The sequence below is a fragment of the Etheostoma spectabile genome, unplaced genomic scaffold (assembly GCF_008692095.1).
Source record: "Etheostoma spectabile isolate EspeVRDwgs_2016 unplaced genomic scaffold, UIUC_Espe_1.0 scaffold00000697, whole genome shotgun sequence".
NCBI lineage: Eukaryota > Metazoa > Chordata > Actinopteri > Perciformes > Percidae > Etheostoma > Etheostoma spectabile.
This window is the reverse complement of record NW_022602633.1, coordinates 2709-25000: the sequence shown is the minus strand read 5'-3', so window position 1 is coordinate 25000 and position 22292 is coordinate 2709. Positions and strand designations below refer to the sequence as shown.

The 22292-nt window shown below is 41.3% G+C and overlaps 5 non-coding genes across 5 annotated transcripts; 3 read left to right on the top strand and 2 right to left on the bottom strand.

Moving 5' to 3' along the window:
- Positions 1–6091: 6091 nt before the first annotated feature.
- trnaw-cca (transfer RNA tryptophan (anticodon CCA)) lies at positions 6092–6162 on the top strand. Its single transcript has one exon. It is a non-coding gene; the product is annotated as a tRNA-Trp (tRNA).
- Positions 6163–8821: 2659 nt separating this feature from the next.
- On the bottom strand, positions 8822–8893 carry trnaq-uug (transfer RNA glutamine (anticodon UUG)). Its single transcript has one exon. It is a non-coding gene; the product is annotated as a tRNA-Gln (tRNA).
- A 1489-nt stretch (positions 8894–10382) lies between these two features.
- trnaq-cug (transfer RNA glutamine (anticodon CUG)) lies at positions 10383–10454 on the bottom strand. Its single transcript has one exon. It is a non-coding gene; the product is annotated as a tRNA-Gln (tRNA).
- Positions 10455–10816: 362 nt separating this feature from the next.
- On the top strand, positions 10817–10897 carry trnas-uga (transfer RNA serine (anticodon UGA)). The gene has a single exon. It is a non-coding gene; the product is annotated as a tRNA-Ser (tRNA).
- A 7882-nt stretch (positions 10898–18779) lies between these two features.
- Positions 18780–18852, top strand: trnak-cuu (transfer RNA lysine (anticodon CUU)). The gene has a single exon. It is a non-coding gene; the product is annotated as a tRNA-Lys (tRNA).
- Positions 18853–22292: the final 3440 nt, after the last annotated feature.

Here is a 22292-nt window from a genome sequence, read left to right as displayed (position 1 = left end):
ATACAAAAGAAAACCCTCTACTTGGTTTGGCCCGGTGATGTCATCCATGACCACCCTATTCCTATAAAACAGGAAATACTTAGGCCGGCCCCTCCCCAACCAATTGTCTTGCATGGTGGAACTGAACAAAGGAACAAACAATTGTAAGTAGCAATACAGGGAAAACCATGTTTCAACTTGCAACCTAATAAAATGGAACTGAAACTAACGTGACTGTGTGTTTACTTTACTAATGACCTGCATGGGACAAGTGGTGAGCAAACCCACTTCGTCACACACCCTCCCTCTTAAAACCGTTACTCATCAGAGTCAGCAATGACATTCTTCTTTCCATGTCTGTACCGGACCTGAAAACGATACGGCTTGTAATGGGAAAATTACATTTAACCAATGATATTCATATTAATTATTCATAATAAGATCTCCAATGCCTCTCAGAGTATATGACTTCTGTATCTGCCATCTGTGTGTTTCTCCTTGATGGGAGACAACTGGGTTTGTTATGACTCCACACCATTTCCTTGAAGAACAGATGACGTGGAGCCTGACAGAAACAGTTGTCTAAAGCGGTGTTTATCCTAGCAGGTCCCAGGTCGAGACCGTAGCCCATCCTAGAGACAAGATGTCCTTTTTCAGCTGAGATAGAATGACCGGTCAAGAAACTTGACACACAAGGGGCAGGTTCAGAAATACGTAAGAGCTCCAACTGTCTGCCTAAGGTTCACTAATTGTGTTTGAGATTAAACTGTTTTCCAAACAAGGTTTATTTTCCTCTGGGGGCACTGGATATAAGGAAGTGTATTACTGATTGTATTCACCCGAACTGTTGTCACTCTGTAACTTGCATTGTGAGAGATGTTCTTGTCATTTTTCCAGGCCTGATTTCAACATCTTTGATGCTGCTGGAATAAAAATTAATAAATAAATTATTTGATATTAGTTGACTATATCGGGATATGTAACTGAAGGAAGAATCACCGGGTCGTCATGGATCTAAGAAGAGGGAGCCAACTCGTGAGGATCTGCACCGCCAATAAACTGTAATTTTTCGAAATATCATCCTTCCCTAAATGCCTTTGCATCTTGGATGCTTTTCTGTTGTTTAGACATGGCTACATTCACATAAAGTATCCAAAGTGCACAATACTGCACTGTAATCCGTTCAGGTGTTTACACCGAGTTCCTCCAACATGGCCGGCATCTGGGTTGACACCCAGCGGTGCTGTGGCTTAGTTGGTTAAAGTGCCTGTCTAGTAAACAGGTGATCCTGGGTTCAATTCCCAACAGCACGTTGTTGTTGCAGAGATTACCTCTGTTTGCATCATTGCTACCCATTAAACCCTGGTTGCAAATGAAAAAGGCATGTTACGTTAACACAGACTAAAGATGATAAATTAAATTTAAGTTTAAGCCACAATATACACAAAGTTCATTCATCAGCCATTTCTGTTCATTTGGCCTAAGTATGTTGTTTGTACACTGTGTACACTGTACACTGCAGCCTCTGCTACCTCTTGAGTAAGCCAGAGATCAAGGTTGTCTGATCTGGCCTCTTTTGGCAGGTGATTAACTATGCTGGAAACATTACTGGCCCAGTGGCGCAGCTCCAACCCTCCGGAGGCTCGGAGGACCTGTAGCTTGCTCATTAGCTGTGTGGCATTCCTTGATGTTGGCAGGCTCAGGAGGCAGTTATCCACGGCTCTCGTCAAAGTTTTTAATGACATCCACCTTAACACAGATAGTGGCAAAATTTCAATCTTAGTATTACTTGATCTCAGTGCGGCATTTGACACGGTAGACCATGACATATTACTAAACCGATTGGAAAACTGGGTAGGACTTTCTGGCTCAGTACTAAACTGGTTTGAATCCTACTTACAGAATAGGGATTACTTTGTGACAATAGGTAATTATACATCTGAGCATACAAATATGACGTGTGGAGTTCCCCAAGGCTCTATTCTGGAGCCTCTTCTGTTTAACATCTACATGCTCCCACTGGCCCAGATTATGGAGAACAACAAAATAAGTTACCATAGTTATGCGGACGACACACAAATTTACATAACCTTATCACCAGGGAACTATAGTCCAATACAAAAACTGACTAAGTGCATCGAACAAATTAACGGCTGGATGTGCCAGAACTTTCTGAAATTAAATGAAGGAAAAACTGAGGTGGTTGTTTTTGGAGCAAAAGAGGAACAATTGAAAGTCTGCTCTCAGCTTCAAACAACAATGTTAAAAACAACAGACAAAGCCAGAAATCTGGGTGTAGTCATGGACTCAGACCTGAACTTTAACAGCCACATTAAGACAATAACAAAATCAGCCTACTATCACCTTAAGAATATATAAAGCGTTAAAGGACTTATGTGTCAACAGGACTTGGAAAAACTGGTCCATGCTTTCATCTTCCGTAGACTTGGCTACTGTGACGGTGTCTTTACAGGTCTCCCTAAAAAATCAATCAGACAGCTACAGCTGATTCAGAACGCTGCTACTCGGGTCCTCACTAAGACCAAGAGACTGGATCACATCACTCCAGTTCTGAAGTCTTTACACTGGCTTCCTGTGCCTCAAAGAATTGATTTCAAAGTACTCTTGCTAGTTTATAAATCACCTAACGGTTTAGGTCCAAAATACATTTCTGATCTGCTACTACACTATGACCCCCCCAGACCTCTCAAGTCATCTGGGACAGGTCTACTTTCTGTCCCCAGAGTCAGAACTAAACAGGGTGAAGCAGCTTTCAGTTTCTATGCTCCTCATATCTGGAATAAACTCCCAGAAACCTGCAGATCCGCTGCTACTCTGTTCTTTTAAATCAAGGCTGAAGACCTTTCTTTTTGATGCTGCCTTTCTTTAAATGACTGCTCATTTCTTTAAATTTCTTATGCTGCACTGTAACTTTTATTCTTGTGTTTTATGTGTCTATTTTTTAACTGTCTATTCATGTGTTTATCAGTTTTTAATGCTCATGATTTTTAACTGTTTTTACTTGTGTTTTATCTGTTTAACTGATTTTGTGTAAAACACTTAGAATTGCCCTGTTGCTGAAATTTGCTATACAAATAAAGCTGCCTTGCCTTGCCTTCCAACAAGACAATGATCCCAAACATACAGCAAAATCTACAAAGGAATGGTTCCCAAATAAACGTATCCAGGTGTTAGAATGGCCAAGTCAAAGTCCAGACCTGAATCCAATCGAGAATCTGTGGAAAGAACTGAAAACTGCTGTTCACAAACGCTCTCCATCCAACCTCACTGAGCTCGAGCTGTTTTTCAAGGAAGAATGGGCAAGAATTTCAGTCTCTCGATGTGCAAAACTGATAGAGACATACCCCAAGCGACTTGCAGCTGGAATCGCAGCAAAAGGTGGCTCTACAAAGTATTAACGCAAGGGGGCTGAATAATTTTTCAGTTTTTTATTTGCTAAAAAAGTTTAAAATATCCAATAGATTTCGTTCCACTTCACAATTGTGTCCCACTTGTTGGTGATTCTTCACAAAAAATAAAAATTGTATATCTTTATTTTTGAAGCCTGAAATGTGTCAAAAGGTTGAAAAGTTCAAGGGGGCCGAATACTTTCGCAAGGCACTGTATGTTTAAAAAACAAAAAAGATAAATTGTATCTGTGACTGTAAGTATTGTTGTGCATATTACAATAAAAATATTACAAAAAAAAGTTATGTAATGTAAGTAATGTAGTCAGTAAAATTAAATTAATTATACCTGGGATCCTGTGTGCATTCCATGCCTCTGTGACTTTTGTGATGCCAATCCTAGCCAGCTGGTATGTCTTTGGTTTGACACATAATATTTTGATGTTTTGTCCTCTATGTTGACTTCCTCTTGGTCCCCCAGCTCTACCAAAGCTGTCTTCAAAGGGTAGTTGACTCTGGGATTCACCTCCCACCACATTCTCTCAATCACATGAATCTGTGCAGGTTTTAAGGATAGTGTAAGTCTGCCAGCCTTCATTAGAAATGCAATTGCAAGAAACCTGGATTAATTTTTAACAAACATTCATTTCACCCTTGTAGGAGTCTGACGGTAAGGCTGCCTTTTAGTATTGTGTCTGCATTCTGCCAGCTTTTCCTGTATGAATAATGCCAGATAACTCTTTCCCACAGTCAACTCTGACCTGATCCCATAGTCCATAGGAAAGTACAGCAGGTCTGAGGACAAATCACAGACAAACCTAAAATATTACCTAAACATACATAAACAGCATTGGTCTAAGCCATAAATCCCTAAAGTGCCAATTAAAAGTCCAAAGCATTTCATTTTTTATCTAGTTACACACACACACACACACACCACACACACACACACACCACACACACACACACACACCACACACCAACACACACAACACACCAAGGCAAGGCAAGGCCAGGCAGCTTTATTTGTAGAGCACATTTCAACAACAGGGCAATTCAAAGTGCTTTACATAAAATCTGTTAAACAGATAAAACACAAGTACAAACAGTTAAAATCATAAGCATTAAAAACTGATAAAACACATGAATAGACAGTTAAAAACAAAGGAAAACATTAGGACACATAAAACACAAGAATAAAAGTTACAGTGCAGCATAAGAAATTTAAAGAAATGAGCAGTCATGTAAGAAAGGCAGCATCAAAAAGGAAGGTCTTCAGCCGTGATTTAAAAGAACTGAGAGTAGCAGCGGATCTACAGGTTTCTGGGAGTTTATTCCAGATATGAGGAGCATAGAAACTGAAAGCTGCTTCACCCTGTTTAGTTCTGACTCTGGGGACAGAAAGTAGACCTGTCCCAGATGACCTGAGAGGTCTCACACACACACACACACACACACACACAAGGTGGGTGTGACACTATGGGCTTTTTTTCAGACTTGTTTTTAGCTTTGCTGAAGCGCATTCATGATCCCTAATACCTTTCTAAAACACTTACCCTGGTCCCTGACCCCTGCCCCCAGAGCTGGTATCTGTTCCTCAGCGGAGCAGGTCGGGCCCTCTGCTCTGGCTGACTGGAGGTCGGCGGATTCAGAGGAGGAGGCCTCAAAGACCAACTGCTTTTGCAGCATCTGGTCCTAGTCTTCTGGAATCGAGTCCTCAAAGACCAACTGCTTTAGCAGCATCTGGTCCTAGTCTTCTGGCAGAGAGGCCTCCAAAGACAAACTGCTTTCGCAGCGCCTAGTCTCTGCAGAAGCCGCTGGCCTCCAGCTACCCGGAGCAGGACCCTGAACTTAAAGACTCAACACGGCTTGTACTTATAAGGTCCTCTATGGACGTTTTGTGACCTCACTCATGACGTCATCATGAACTATCAGCTGATTGGCCAGTAGTTCTTTAGATGTGTTATAGAATGCTGGTGATGTCATACACCGTAGACAATTCCAGTCTATAAGACTTATCTCATTTTATTTTTATTTATTTTTGAGGGATGAAAACAAAATATATTGTAATACATTATGAGAATATACACATCACACTATAAATGTGTAAATTATTTAACGTGGATAGAGCAGACATATTTTCACATGTAAATCGGTGACTAGGAGTTTATTAAACCAAAACTAGAGTTGTGATGGTTGGAAAAGTGAAAAGACGACCCAAAACGGCTTTTCATAGTTTTATTTTGGTTCTGTCAACTTTTAATGAAGTGCGTTTACGATGCTAAAATTACTGTAAATTTACATGGAGTCTGGTGGGTTTAGCGATCGCAATTACGTGGATGTTTTTAAAATGCTTAATGCTTAAAATCCTTTCCATAAAGTTGTCAGACACTTGGAATATTAATCTGAGCCTGTCTCCATTAGTGCTTGAATAGATCCTTAGTGTGTGTGTGTGTATTTCAGGCCTGTGTGGGATTACTGAAAAAGTGTACACAGAGTGTAAATTGTAATTTCCCCACTGGGGATCAATAAATATTATAGATTAAATATATTAATCAAAAAGAAAGATTATGTGTATGTGTATATTACTCAAAAGAACGTAGAGGCATATAACGTATAGGCATGTATGCATGTGTATATGCCTTAAAAAGAACAGATATGCATTAATCAAAACGAAAGTTGATGTGTACATGCATTAATCAGCAGACCTCGTGGCGCAATGGTAGCGCGTCTGACTCCAGATCAGAGGTTGCGTGTTCAAATCACGTCGGGGTCAAATGTCCTTACTGCAGTTTGTGTGTGTATTTCAGCCCTGTGAGTGATTAGTAACTGAGTGTAAATTGTAATTTCCCCACTGAGGATCATTAAGTTATTTTAATCCAGTGGTTCTCAACCGGTGGGGCGTGCCCCCCTCTCTCCTGGGGGGGCGCGAGTAGACTACAGGATGGGAGGTGAAAAAAACTGCTCAACCACGGGAGCTGCCGTGAGCCCCTCTCCCGTCCAAAGCACTCACAGTTAGCAGTAGCCTCGCGCAGCAGGCACAGCCTGCAGTCAGAGCAGAGAGAAGACACACACCCCTCCGCGTCCAGGCTAGGGTGACCACCCGTCCCGCTAACGCGTGCGCGCACAGCGTTTGAAGCCCCATTCATACGTCCCGCAAATTGAGACCGTGTCACGCATAATCAATGCTTGCTCAAAAAAAAAAGTTGGTCGCTCTATCTTGGAGCCCGAGGCAGCCAAACGAACAACTCGTTCGGGATGAACTGCGCCTGTAAAGTAGACGAGAGCCGGCGGCAGCAGCCGGTAGAGGGGGGGGGACAAAAAGCGGAGGTAAAGTCGGACAGTTTCCAGCCAATTTCAGAAGAGGAGGTGACAAAAACACTGTGGTGCGATTCCGATTTAATAAAATATATCAGACCCACATATCAGCTGGAACAGTCTCTAGTTTTAATTGTAGCTCTCAGAATGTTCTACATGAGATCTGATGCTGATTTAATTAACAACAGACTGGAGATGATCTGTGATCTGAACGGATTTAGTCTCTCTGACTTCTAAACGTCACTATCAGCCAGAATGTACAGAATATGACTGTAAATCAGCCAAATAGTTAAAATCCCTCTGATTCGTTGTCATGACAGCGCACGCACGTGCATACCAGACACTGGGAAGGGACTTTTAGGAACGCGCTTTCCAATTCAAAAAATGGAGAAAGAGCCCGAGTCTGAGCAGTCAGGCCCCCACCATCAGTTAAAAAGAGAAGGTGGGTACAAGGAAGACTGGGAAGACTCTTTTGTTTAAACTGTTCCTGTGGTGTTGAGAAACTACAATTCCTGTTAGTCCTATAATTTTATATTATGTATTTAAAGTGAATAAATTGTAAGGAAATATAAAATTAAATAGCTAAAGTAAATCGTAAGTGGAAGTGCATCTGTCAATTATATTATAATTGTATGAATGTTCAAAATATTAATCTTTATTTAGAAAATACACATTGGTTGGCCTATTCATGAGCTTACATCAGCAGTTACACATGTTCAGGGGCATAGGGCATTATTAATATACCATGTAAGGTGGTATGTGCTAGAAATGGGTAAACCAGTATTAGTGAGTCTGCTCGTGGGGGGGAGGGGGGGTAGGCACCGCTGCGCCAGGCAGTGTCCCACATTGTCCCTCAGAAACATACCACTTGTCCCCCTTGGGCTTATTAGCAGGTGGTCACCCTATTCTTAAGTAAGTTTTATCTTGAAGCTTTGAGTGTTGTTTAGGTTTTTATCTGCTTTAACTATTACCGGACAGCGGGGGCACGGAGCAGAGCAGAACGGCCGTTAGGGAGGAATCCACCTCCGTGTTCAGTTCCATTTTGAACTGGCGGCAAAAATCTTAACGTTGGAACTTTATGATGAATAGAAATGTTGACAGGTTGATTTCTGTTAATAACAAACACAACTATAGTCAATGGAAAAAAAAAACAAAATGACAAGCCATCTTGGTTCATCTTTCCACTGTTCCTACAATCACCACTGGTTGGAAACTAAAGGATCCAAACTCAAAGGATGTCCTCTTTAACTAAAAGGTCTATCTCTGTAGGGATCCATCCCATAATGTTGTCACACACTTAGAATAATAATCTGAGTCTGTCAGCAGCAACAACACAACCTTTAGTGGATGCTGACTTTACCTTTAAATTAGGAGTTAAACAGAGACACAACAGGAAGAATAAATCCATCAAATCAAGTCCCCAATAGTCAGCATGTGGCCTTGTTTTATTTCAGGTAGTCAGCATGGAGCTGTTCCACATTCCCAGACATTAAAACAAGTCAATCATTGGCGTTATTCTACGAGTCAGATGAATAAATCAGCTGTTTGCTATTTGAGCTGCTCTGTTTCCTGCTGCTCCGTCATTCTTTAGTGTCCTCTGGAAACAGGTTGCTGTCCTTTATGTTTCTTTTGGATGACATCATCAGTGTCTTTGCTTTAGTCTGAAGAAACTCCAACAGATTTAAAACCACATGCAGTCACAGAAAAAACAAACAGGGAATAGAAAATATCAGACAAAGAATATGAAATGAAAAGTCCCCAAGTAGGAAAATATAATGTCAATCTACCAAACACAATAACTGGAGAGCATCCAATTAAACATGGCCGACTTCCAGTATGTCGGTAATGAAGAGAGGAATGTTTGGACATATTACAGATTCATTTTATTTTTATTTACCTTATTTAACCAGGAACAATCCCATTGAGCTACAGTAACTCTTCTTCCAGGGAGTCCTGCCAAGACCGGCGGCAATAAGTTTCATAATACATAAAAGACAGGACAATGGTTCCATACTACACCACAAATCTCTATAGATACTACAACACAAACAAGATACTACAAAACAAACAAAATACTACACTTAACTTAAGCCAATGCATACATGCAACTTAAAATCAGGTTCCACTGAGATTTGAACTCAGATTGCTGGAGTCAAAGTCCAGAGTGCTAACCATTACACCATGGAACCCTTAAAAGTGTTGCAAGGGTTTGCCTGGAAGTTTCTTTCATAATATCCACATGTATGCTATTGAAGGCACACAACAGTGACAATGAAGATGAAAAAGCAACAATTGCTTGCCAACTTAAGTCATTTAGTTAGCTAAGCGTTCAGAGGATGTGGGAAAAGGCAAGTCAAGAACAGGTTTTGAAGGACTTGCCACAGACAGTGAATACAGCAGTAACTATGTCTACTGTGTACAAACACATGGTAACTTTACATCTGTTGACAATAAAGATTCTCACAAAACGCTGCACTTGCAATTGCGTTTCTTGGGCACATTCATGTCCTCTTACATACAAAGAACTGATAAATTCTTTAATCACGATATCATGTGTCAGACATTAGTTCCAGATGAAAACACTGGTTGTCAGAAGTGGGATTTTAACCCACGCCTCCAGTGGGGACTGCAACCTGAACGCAGCGCCTTGGACCGCTCGGCCATCCTGACTGATCCAACAGATGTTCAGTAGGACCTGTTTAAAAAATTATAAGATAGTGAATTAAACATGTCACTCTATTGTAGGTTCTCAGTCATCCATGTCATAGTTAACAAGGGAAGGTTTCTCAACTGTCAGTCCAAATATATGGGTGTTCATGGAGACATGGAAGAAAGTCACCATTGTGGCAATGTGCTTGACAATGGCATGGCATTGCGCGTGATGTGAAGGGAATGTGCAATACAGGCCAAATCCTATGGTGGGAATCAAGATCCACCAATGTTTCTGTCCACAATGTCCACCTGAATCCAGAAATGTCCCTGCCAGATGGGAAATAGACTGACAATTGGGTCAACATTGTGCAATTATCTTCAAAATGTCCAACTGAGTCCACGAATAAACCTGCCAGATGGGAAATAAACTGATAACTGTCTTCATGGTCTAAACGTGTCATATATTGCCGTACAATTCCCACAATGAGTCCAGATGTGTCCGTTTTGGTTCCTGATCCATGCTATTACCCCAAAAGTGCACAACTAGGCCAAGGGACATTGGACTTGGTAAAAGGTCCTCCGCAGAAGTTTTGTCTCTCATCCAAGAGACTTCTTTTTTACACAGAAAGGGTTTGACACAGTGCCCACTCCCCCACCCATATCTGACAGTTGAAAGCTGTGGGGAAAGGGGGGTTCCAAAGCTAATAGACCATTCAACAAGCAATTCTGATGCACTATACTGGCCCATTCAGGATGAACACTGTATACTCTGACTGCAGCAACACAAGTTCAAATTTCAATGATAGCTTATTTTTATGGTGATTATGAGACTGAATACAAAGTGTGTATCCCCATGTAACTCAAAGCCTATCACTTCCAGTCAATACTGTCAAGTTTGGAGCTCCTTCTGATTACATTAACAACCAGGTGACTCCTCAACATGCCCCCACCAACATAAGCTTACTTTAAACTAGATGTGGAAAGTTGAAAGGTTGAATGTTTTCACCTATGCTGTGGCTTAAAAACAGGTTCCACCGAGATTTGAACTCAGATCGCTGGATTCAGAGTCCAGAGTGCTAACCATTACACCATGGAACCGTCAAAAGAGTTGCTAGGCAGTTTCTTTCATTATATCTACATGTGTGATATTAAAGGCACACAACAATCACAACAATTAAAATATCACGCCCCAATATATTCTCGGTTTTGAGTCCTCGCCCCTACTATTTACGACATGGCCAGACGTAATCCGGCTAAGAAGCAGCACTTTTCACAGGTGGAGATTGAAACCCTGACATCTCAGTTTAATTTGCAGTAAAGTATACACCTACATGTAAAGTGTACCCATATTTAAATAAACACACGGTAGCAAAGTTTATGCAGTGTTTTTTAATTTTACTCGTGTTTTTTCGTGAGTCAGTGTAAATATTAGTGCAAATCAGTATTGCACTGCTTTTCAGGTTGTTGTGGCCGAGTGGTTAAGGCGATGGACTTGAAATCCATTGGGGTCTCCCTCGCAGGTTCGAATCCTGCCAACAACGAGAGGCGCTGTTTAATTGTGGTCACACATCTCATTATGACAAACGGCAGATGTGCCTTCATGGATAACACTATAATATCAAATAGTTACTGGAAGCCGCTGATGCATCTCTGAGCATTTATTTTCATTCTCAATGCACAGATGTGTTGCAGTTGATATGGCTTTGGTTCCCAGCCAGTAACTTTCTTTGAGTGACGTTACTTGCTTTATTCGTCAAGAAGTAACCAGAAATGTTACTCTCCCAACCCGGTTTGATAAAACATTAGATCACTGTTATATCGCACAAATAAGGGAACATAACAATCAATCAAGCTGCCTCCATGAGGATCCACAGACATAGACATGTTCCACCACCCGCAATTAAGCCTGTCTCCTCAGCTTCTAGACGCCGCTGCATCACCTCGCATCTGCGTTTGTGACAGTTTCTCACAGTTAGCAAAGCTCACATAAAGCAAATGCTTGTGGCTTAAAGATCGAGCTCCCTGGAGTGATCCAACTCTGGGATTTATCCTTCTACAGAAGACCATAGAGGCAGCTTCTCCAATTTCTGAGTAACAGGAAAATAGCCTGATAAGCATACATGTGCAGCACGACCTCAAAAGGCCATAAAGCAAATGCTTGTGGCTTAAAGATCAAGTTGGCGCTCATAATACATCAGCCAGGCGCAGTCTCTGTGGCGCAATAGGTCAGCGCAGTCGGCTGTTAACTGAAAGGATGGTGGTTCAAGTCCACCCAGAGACGATTGTTGCTTAAATAACCTGGAGTTAGCCAACTCTAGGATCTAAGAGCTCAAAGATAACCAAGTGGCCTTATATCAGAAGGTACAGTTCTGCAAGCCATGTACATATTGATCTTTGCAGTCATTGGTATGCAGGTCACTTGATGTAATACAAGCAAATACGTAAGGCCCCACCCAACAGTTTAGTGATAGGTGGCGGCAACTGTATGTCAATGATCAAGCTTGTTGCTGTGACCAAGAAACCACCAGCAAAACGACTGATACATCATCAGTTCCAGAACTTTCTTGGATGCCCAATATTTGAATTCAAAGTCAGATTTCAATTGACATGTAAGAAAAAGGCAATGCACGTCCAGCTTCTACATTTCAGCATGAGTCAGCTTCCCCAATTTCTGAGTAACAGGAAAATAGCCTGATAAGCATACATGTGCAGCTCAACCTCAAAAAGCCATAAAGCAAATGTTTGTGGCTTAAAGATCGAGATCCCATTCATAAAACATCAGACATATGCAGTCTCTGTGGCGCAATAGGTCAGCGCAGTCGGCTGTTAACCGAAAGGATGGTGGTTCAAGTCCACCCAGGGAAGTTTGTTGCTTAAATAATCTGGAGTGAGCCAACTCTGGGATTTTTCCTTCTGCAGTTGACCATAGAGCAGCCCAAAGATAACCCAAGTGGCCTTACCTCTATTAGAAGGTACAGTTCTGCAAACCATGTACATATTAATCTTTACGGTCATCAGAGATGGGAAGTAACAAAACACAAATACTTCATTACTGTACTCCAGTTGAATTTTCAGGTATTTTTACTTTACTATTTATTTTTTGGGCGACTTTTTACTTCTACTCGAATATCGGTACTTTCTACTCCTACATTTTACAAAATTGGCTTGTTACTTTAGTTTTGTACTAAAGGTTGTCTATCAGGTGTGATTTGGAGTCCATGTCGGAGAATAGCGCGGACACCCGCCTCACACCGCGAGCGGCACGCACACGCCACACGGAGAAAAAGTGAAAAAAAAAAAAAAGAGACTAGCTGTCCGGAGGATAATCAGCTGAGACGTGTGCGTCTTTGAGAACTGTAAGTCATTAACTGATGTTGTCAGTTCATGTAAGCCTGTTGTTGTATTGGTCTGTAGTTCTGGTACATTTAAAAGTTAGCTTGTTTACGTTCTTCTACTGTTGGCTAGGTTACACCTGGCTGTTGATTCGATATAATGGCGATTGTTGAACGTCCTTGCTCATTAAGATAATGTAATTAGTAGTTGGTTTATTGTTATTATTTACTAGCATATATGATTCCTTGTTATTTATTTATTTATTTTTTATTACCACCACACACAGCCATAGCAGAGCTCCCCCCCCCATGTTTATCCTGATGCTGATTGTAATAAAGCATCAACAGAGAGAAGTTGTCTCCATCTGTGTTTTAACAGACACACCTGGGCCAAATTGGAAACCAGAATCAGCTTTAAATCCAGTTCTAATCTAGTCCTCATAAATTTTAAATAATTTCACTGGAGTTACCATTACAAAATTTAATCTAATTAAATTGAATATACACAGACCTCACAAAATCACACTGAATTCATATCTTGATACTGGTGAGAATCTTATTAACCTGGAGTCCCAGTCTCTGTCAATATAAATAGGCTATATGTTTATATATGTTTTAGGCCTATTGGCAGACAGCCATTTTAAAATGTAGGCAATGGCATATAAAGAATAAAGAATAAAGAGTCTTTTCTCCATGTCTACTGTAGTTTCTCAGCGTGCTCTCTAGTAACATCTGTCTGGTCCAGGTAGCTTTGTCATTCATAAGGCTACTTTTACTTTTATACTTTAAGTAATTTGCTAAGCCTTTACTTTGTTACTTTTTTACTTGAGTAAGAAGTTAAATCAGTACTTATACTTTTACCAGAGTATTTATTAACACAATTCTCTCTACTTCTACTTGAGTAGGGGAAGTGAGTACTTTGAACACGTAACTTCATCCGTATTTGCTGTTGCATTGCGATAACAAATAACTACGTTTGTGTAAAGTAATGACAGGCTTTATGTCCGTGTTGAGTAGGGAGGGAAATGTAATGCATACTCCTACGTTTTATCTTCATGTAATATTTATCATGGAGGAGGAAGTGATATAGCGCCCTAGTAAACAAAAAGTGAGAAAAACAGCAGTGAGAGAAACAAATCAAGGGACTGAAGAGCAGGAAGAGGGGAGCCAGAGGAGTTTGGGGAGTTGGAGAGAGGGCGTGTGATGAAAAGGAGGGCTCTGACACAGAGAGGGATATTCCAGAGGGTGAGGAAGATGAAGAAGAGGGTGAGGAGGAGGGAAGAAGAGAGTGAGGAGAAAGAAAACATAAATGGGACAGAGGGAGGAACAGCCAGAGGGACAGCAAGTGGATCCATGTGGATCAAGTACTGCACCATCAGGTTTGTGATGAAGAAGGTTCTTACTATTTTCAAAGCAGTGCAATTACAATTTCATTGTAGGTCTGCTGTGTGTCCTTAAAATGGGGCTTTCTGCTGTAAAATTCTTTTTTTTGTGTCAGTATGGCTCTGTTTCTTTTTTTTCTTGGCCTACATTTTGAAATGCATGCAGGTACACATGCATACAGTGGTACTATAACAGATTGCCACCCTGGTGACTTTCTTCCATGTCTCCATGAACGCCCATATTTGGCTGACAGTTGAGAAACCTTCCCTTGTTAACTATGACATGGATGACTGAGAACCTACTATATCATGACATGTTTAATTTACTACATTATAATTTTGAGACAGGTCCTACAAAGTATTGTTGGATCAGTCAGGTTGGCCGAGCGGTCCAAGGCGCTGCGTTCAGGTCGCAGTCTCCACTGGAGGCGTGGGTTCAAATCCCACTTCTGACATCTACTGTTTTTCTGAGACATGATATTGGGAATAAAGCAGTTCTATGTATTTAAGAGGACATGAATGTGCGCAAGAAGCTCAATGGCCACTACAGGGTTTTGTGGGCATCTTTATTGTCAACAGATGTAAAGTTACCATGTGTTTGTACACAGTAGACATATCTACTGCTGTCTTCACTGTCTGTGGCAAGTCCTTTAAAACCTGTTCTTGACTTGCTTTTTCCCACATCCTCTGAACGCTTAGCTAACTAACTGACTAAATTGGCCAATAATTGTTGTGATTGTTGTGTGCCTTTAATATCACACATGTGGATATTATGAAAGAAACTGCCTAGCAAACCCTTGCAACACTTTGAAAGGTTCCATGGTGTAATGGTTAGCACTCTGCACTGTAAATCAAGCGATTTAAGTTCAAATCTCAATAGAACCTGTTTTTATGCCACAGTATAGGTGAAAAAGATCAACCTTTCAACTTTTCACATCTAGTTTAAAGTAAGCTAACAGGTTTAATGTCCTTGGTCATTTAGACTGTAAACAGTATGTTGGTGGGGCATGTTGAGGAGTCACCTGGTTGTTAATGTAATCGGAAGGAGCTCCAAATTTGACAGTATTGACTGGAAGTGATAAGCTTTGAGTAACATGGGGGATACACACTTTGCATTCAGTCTCGTAATCACCACAAAAATTAGGGATCACTGAAATTTGAACTTGTGTTGCTGCAGTCAGAGTATACGGTGCTCATCCTGAATGGGTCAGTATAGTTCATCAGAATTGCTTGTTGAATGGTCTATTAGCTTTGGAACCCCCCTTTCCCCACAGCTTTCAATTGTCAGATATGGGTGGGGGAGTGGACTCTGTGTCCAACCCTTTCTGTGTAAAAAAAAACAACTAAAGAAGTCTCTTGGATGAGATTCAAAACTTAGATTAATGCATATACACATCTACTTTCTTTTATATTACTGTATATACACATCAACTTTCTATTTGATTCATCATCACAATTCATCATGACATCAACTTTCTTTTTAATAAATGCATAAACACATCAACTTTCTTTTTCATTAAAAGGACATAACAGCTGCTACTTAGCAGTTCCCAGTAAATTACTACTTCCCAGTCCCAACCCTCGCGGTAATTCTCACTTGGTGTGCCGCTTTCCAAATCCAAGGCCTCACCTATTCCCCCATTGTCACAGGGCCAATATTTTGTCCTTGCTGTTTTTCTGCCAATCAAAGTGCAAATCTTGCTACACTTTGTATGGCTTTATCTTGTCAAGTATTATAACAACGTTTTGATACCAGGAACCCAACGAGGTTTCACAGATCATTCAGTTTTTGCAACAACTTCTGGCGGTAAAATCTGCCAGCCATGTCTCTTCAGGTCCGTTGACAGTTTGGGCAACGGGCAGCTCCACGTGCATCGTTAATTATTTTACAATTCAGTATGCCAAATTTAAAGTGCTTCCCTCTAGACCAGTGATTTTCAACCTTTTTTGAGCCACGGCACATTTTTTACACTTACAAAATTCTGGGGCATACCACCAACCAAAATGACACTCTAACACAATACATACAATACATATAGTTAATAATATAGTTTCTAAATGTATTTATACTCACTTAGTGTGAAACCTGGGCCTGTTTCGATGAACACAAAATGGATATCCTGGTAAGAATGGTAGAAAGACACACACAAAGCTCTTCCTCAACACCTCTCAGTCTCTCTCTGTTTTCGTTTTTATCGCAGTCAAGCTTGAGAAGCTCAGCTCACATAGATATGTGGTTGAAAACGGGAGCAATGTCAAAATAGCTTAGTTGGCCAGAATGGGGAACTCCTTGGCAACAGATAACCAAAAACTGTCCAAAGGAAGATCAGCAAAGTTTAGCTTTAAACCACGATCTTGTTTCAGTTCAATGAGTTCCTCTTGCTCCTTTAAAGTCATGTCCTCTCTAAAACACATCTCATATGTCTTGGGAGTCACACTGTGAAGAAATAATCATCATAACTTATACAGATGATGAAATACATACACTTTTTCAAAGAAAGTCCAGACGCTTTTGCCCTCATGACATTTACTTATAATAATGACATATGTATTGATATACACCCACAGCAACGCTACAAAACATTTGTGTGTCTAAAACAGTTCTCCTATATGCGAAAATAAACATAATAAGGCAAGGCAAGGCAAGGCAGCTTTATTTGTATAGCACATTCAGCAACAAGGCAATTCAAAGTGCTTTACACAAAATCAGTTAAACAGATAAAACACAAGTAAAACAGTTAAAAATCACAAGCATTAAAAACCGGTAAAACACATGAATAGACAGTTAAAAACAAAGAGAAACATAAACACAAGAATAAAATTTACAGTGCAGCATAAGAAATTTAAAGAAATGATTAGTCATTTAAAGAAAGGCAGCATCAAATAGAAAGGTCTTCAGCCTTGATTTAAAAGAACTGAGAGTAGCAGCGGATCTACAGGTTTCTGGGAGTTTTCCAGATATGAGGAGCATAGAAACTGAAAGCTGCTTCACCCTGTTTAGTTCTGACTCTGGGGACAGAAAGCAGACCTGTCCCAGATGACCTGAGAGGTCTGGGTGGTTCATAGTGTAGTAGCAGATCAGCATATATTTTGGACCTAAACCGTTAAGTGATTTATAACTAGCAAGAGTACTTATAAACATTATAACTCATACAAAGCACATACTATTACATTTATTCAAATAAGGCCCAAATACATCCCAAATCTCAAACCAGTGGGGCCATTTTCCTCTATAAACGGTATGTATCTATCTTGTTCGGCTATACCATCTTTGATTGCATACTAGACTAGTGTGACCATAGTGTGACTGGGAAGATTGACCTATTTAGGACTCCATACTCTTTGGGTGACGTTGTCTCCCATATATGGGCATATTACTTCCTTTTCTTCCGTAAACAGAGGGCAGAACGGAGCCGGGAGCTAGTGGCATAAATAAGCAAAAACGCGATGAATTATGGACATAAAGTGGTTTGGATTTAATGCTCAACGACCCGAAAAAGGCTGGAAGTTCCAAGCTGGATAGAAAATCACCTGTAGAGGTTAGAAAGACCCGGAAGAGACCTCTGTAACAGCTAACTTGTTAGCTTTTAGCTGCAACTTTTGGTAAGTTTCTATCTTTTATGGTTATTAAATGATTAAGCTATGAATCAGAGGTGCTGTTTTTGCTTGTAGGCGAGTCTCTCGGGTTCAGAGGGTTGGCCATTTAGACTGTAAACAGTATGTTGGTCACCTGGTTGTTAATGTAATAGGAAGGAGCTCGAAATTTGACAGTATTGACTGGAAGTGATAGGCTTTGAGTTACATGGGGGATACACACTTTGCATTCAGTCTTGTAATCACCACACAAATTAGGGATCACTGAAATTTGAACTTGTGTTTTCGAGGACAATTTTACTTTGCCATCTTTTGACACAAATGTTTCCTCATCCTCCTCTTTCCCCTCTTCTTCACTACCCTCTACTTCTTCTTTTGTTCTTCTTCTTCGTCGTCTTCTCCTACTTGTACTTCTTTGTCTTCGTCTTCTTCTTCTTCTTCTTCGTCCCTTGCATGTCCACCTCTTCTTCTTCTTCTTCTTCTTCTACTTCTTCTTCTTCTTGTCCTTCTTCGTCTTGAACTTAAACATCCACTTGGCCTTGGCCATCATCTTTGTCGTCGTCGTCGTATGACGACAACAAGAAGACAAATGTGTCTAAAGTGTATATGTGTGTGTGTGTGTGTGTGTGTGTGTGTGTAATAAAAATAATTAGTAGGCTAATGTCAAGCCTTTAGTTTTCTTTTTTTAACCTCCCTTTCCACTCGCCTTTGCCTTTCCTGTTTTTACTACAACTACAAGCCACTGGCCAGAATCTCAGGGACTCAAAGGCAGGACGATGGGAGGGTAGCAGAACTAATACGACCGATTGAGTGTACCACGGGTCCCTGGGACCCGAAGGACAATGTCAAGGGTCCCCGTGTCCTGAAGGACAATGCCACGGGTCCTTGGGATCCGCAAGGCCAATGCCACGGGTCCTATGGACCCAAAGGACAATGTCATGGGTCCCGGGGACCCAAAGGACCACGTCAAGGGTCCTTGGGACACAAAGGACAATGCTACGGCTCCCTGGAACCCAAAGTACAACGCCACGGGTCCCGGGGACTCGGAGGACAACACTATGGGTAAAACTGCACGGGTCCCCAGGACCCGAAGGACAACAAAAGGGTTAAGAAGCGCCTGGCTAGCTCAGTCGGTAGAGCATGAGACTCTTAATTTCAGGGTCGTGGGTTCGAGCCCCACGTTGGGCGGTGGTGTTTTAAGGAGTGGGAATCCCTGAGTTCTGTACCGTATCAGGTGGCTGTATTGGGGAAGATCGTCTGTCAATCGCAAGATTAGCAGTTCCATCCCAGTGTAAAAATCCCTGTAATTTACCAGACTAAAATGTGCCTGCATTCTACGATCATGGCCTGTGCTGACCTCCTGTTCCTCAGATCAAACTATAGTCTGGTGATAATGCATGTTCAAATTCTAAAACTTCAACCTATTGTTCTAGAAGTGCAGCTTAACATTCTAGAACTGCAGCTTAAAAGAAAGATGATGTGTATTTTCATTAATTCAAAATAAAGTTGATGTGTATATGCATTAATCAAAATAAAGTTGATGTGTATATGCATTAATCCAAAATAAAGTTAATCAAAAAGAAAGTTGATGTGTATATGCATTAGTAAGTAGACCTTGTGGCGTGTATGTGTGTGTCTGTGTGTGTTGTGGGGCTGCTAAATGTCAAGGGCTGGGAGGAGATGGATGCAGAACAAAGTGGTAGTACACTGTGTGTGTGAGTGAGAGAGAGAGACAAATATAAAAAGCTTCAAGTAGACTCTAATAATATAATCATATTGTTTCTTCCACTTATTAAATATCTGACTTTATTGCCACTATCTGTTTCTGCTTCTTTTTGATTTTGATTTGAGCACTAAGCACCTCTCTCCTCCTTCTCTCCATCTGCATGCAATCTCATCCCATTAATGCATGTTACTAACTCAACTTCTTCCCTTTCCTGGAGTCTTGTGCTCTCTCAACCCCGTAGTCTTGAGACCGGGGTCCGGTTCTTGGCCAATGCAGTTTTCCTTTACATCTTTTCGTAATTAGCTTTTTTTGCTGACATTTGTGAAAACATAATGTGGCCATGCGGACTGATTGTTTTCACTGGTGCAATTTTGACCCAATCAAGCATTGGTGGTTCAGTGGTAGATTCTTGTCTGCCGCGTGGGTGACCTGGGTCCGATTCCCAGCCAATGAACTTTTCCTTCACTACTATTTGGAATTAACCCTGCACAAAAGGGGCATGTTTGTGTGAAGGCAAACAACTTATTTCTGGTCGACTAGATTTCAGTCATGCATGTTAGCTCCATTTTGTTTGTTGGTGCACTAGGCACCCCAAGAGACTGGGATCCGGGGTTGCTTGAAGACGGCTAAAATTACCTTTTTGCTGACACTTGTGAAAACATAATGTTGCCATGCAGACTGATTTTTTTCAGCGGTGCAGTTTAATGTGCGTCAAGCATTGGTGATTCAGTGGTAGAATTCTCGCCTGCCACGCGGGAGACCTGGGTCTGATTCCCGGCCAATGCAGGTTTCCTTTAGTACTATTCTGAATTAGCCCTTGCACTTAAGGGGAATGTTGTGTGAAGGCAAACAGCAAATTTCTGGTGATGTTAACTTCTAGATTTCAGTCATGCATGTTAGCTCCGTTTTGGTTGTTGGTGCAATAGGCAGCCCAAGAGACTGTCATCCGTGTTTGATGGAAGATGGATTAAATTACCTTTATGCTGACAATTGTGAAACCGTACTGTGGCCATGCAGACTGACTTTTTCAGTGGGGGAATGTATACCGCGTCAAGCATTGGTGGTTCAGTGGTAGAATTCTTGCCTGCCACGTGGGAGACCTGGGTCCGATTCCCGGCTAATGCAGCTTTCCTTTACTACTATTCGGAATTAGCCCCTTCACAAAAGGGGAATGTTTGTGTGAAGGCAAACAGCTCATTTCTGGTGATATTAACTTCTAGATTTCATTCATGCATGTTAGCTCCATTTTGATTGTTGGTGCACTAGGCGCCCAAGAGTCTGTGATCCGTGTTTGATGGAAGATGGATAAAATTACCTTTTTGCTGACACTTGTGAAAACATAATGTGGCCATGCAGACTGATTTTTTTCAGAGGTGCAATTCAAAGCATGTCAAATGTTGGAGGTTCAGTTGTAGAATTCTCACCTGCCACGCGGGAGACAGGACAAAATTCCCGGCCAATGCAGGGGCCTGTTGCACAAAAGCAGAATAAAGATATACAGGATAAGTGAAAAAGCGCAGCTTGACTTAGTGTGATCTGCTCATCGCGGCTTAATCGGTTGCACGTTTGCCGAGCCAGGATGAACAGGTGAAGCTATGTCAATCCAGGTGTAGATAGCTGGGATGAGTGCACGTTCACGGCTTTCTCAAATAGACCATGGGATCGATCACAGATTTACCGATGAAGAATTGAGAAGACGCATGCGCCATATGTTTCACCCAATGAGCAGCAGCTTCTAATGGAAAGTAACGAGGAGGGGAAGAATATATAATATGCAAAAAGGGAAATACGGCTCAAACGGAGAGAAAAAGCCCAACATAGTGGACCCGATTGAATGTGTATGGTTGTAAAAATATCTTCTTAGCCTATAGTCACTCCACATTTTACAAAGTTGTAGGCTACACTGTGTTTTAATAGCTTACCATGTAAAGCACTATATAAATAAAATGGATATTATTTAGCCTTTGCCTTAAAAGTGAGCAGAGGGAATTAATGTTCCTTGGGAAATGGACCCTAGGGACTCTAGGCTTAATTTCAAACCCTTATTCACAACATGAGAACATGTTTACAACCATATGCACAAATCTCTATAAGCTGTGTCTAATACTAAATATCTTTATACAATTAATGTTCATACCGAACAATCAGAATGGGCCAAAAACTAGAAAAAGAAGTAAGTGACTTCAATATGCTGTGTGCATATATGTAAAACAATGTGTATGTTTTTTTTTCTTCTTCTGACAAGTCACAGCATTAAAATAAAAAGATTAAGAAGCATTGTGGTGTTCCCGGTGTGATGAATGTAAACTACACTATATACAGTACGTATAGGCCACGTCATTGGTCCAGGGATGTGAGACTAATTGAGAAGGTTATGAAACCAATGTAAGCTATAATAAAACATTAGGCCTACATATTACGGAGTAACACAAACTGTCCTTTATTAGAGAAGGACAAGCAACAAAATGAAATCATGAATGTATTGGTCTCTGACCAGTCTGCCATTAATATCATCTTGGAATATCGCTACATTAATATCGTCACACTTAATCTCCGGAGCGCGTCCTGTATAAACCTGAAGCTGAGACCACGGACGCTGCGCTGCTCATCTCTACTTTTACAGAGAGAGTGGACACTGACACAACTCGCAAGTCTGCTGGCAGGCAATAGCCACCGGCCACCGGCCACCGGGCACCAGGCACCGGGCAGCAGCCACCGGGCAGCGGGCAGCAGCCACCGGGCAGCGGGCAGCGGCGGCCACCGGCCACCGGGCAGCGGCCGCACGCCAGGCAGCCTCGACATAGTACCGTCCCACCGGGAAAAGTCCACTCCGCATCAGGGTGCCAGTGCAACCATTCCTAACATCTAAACAGCTGTAGGGTTTAAATCAAACTCGCGAAAA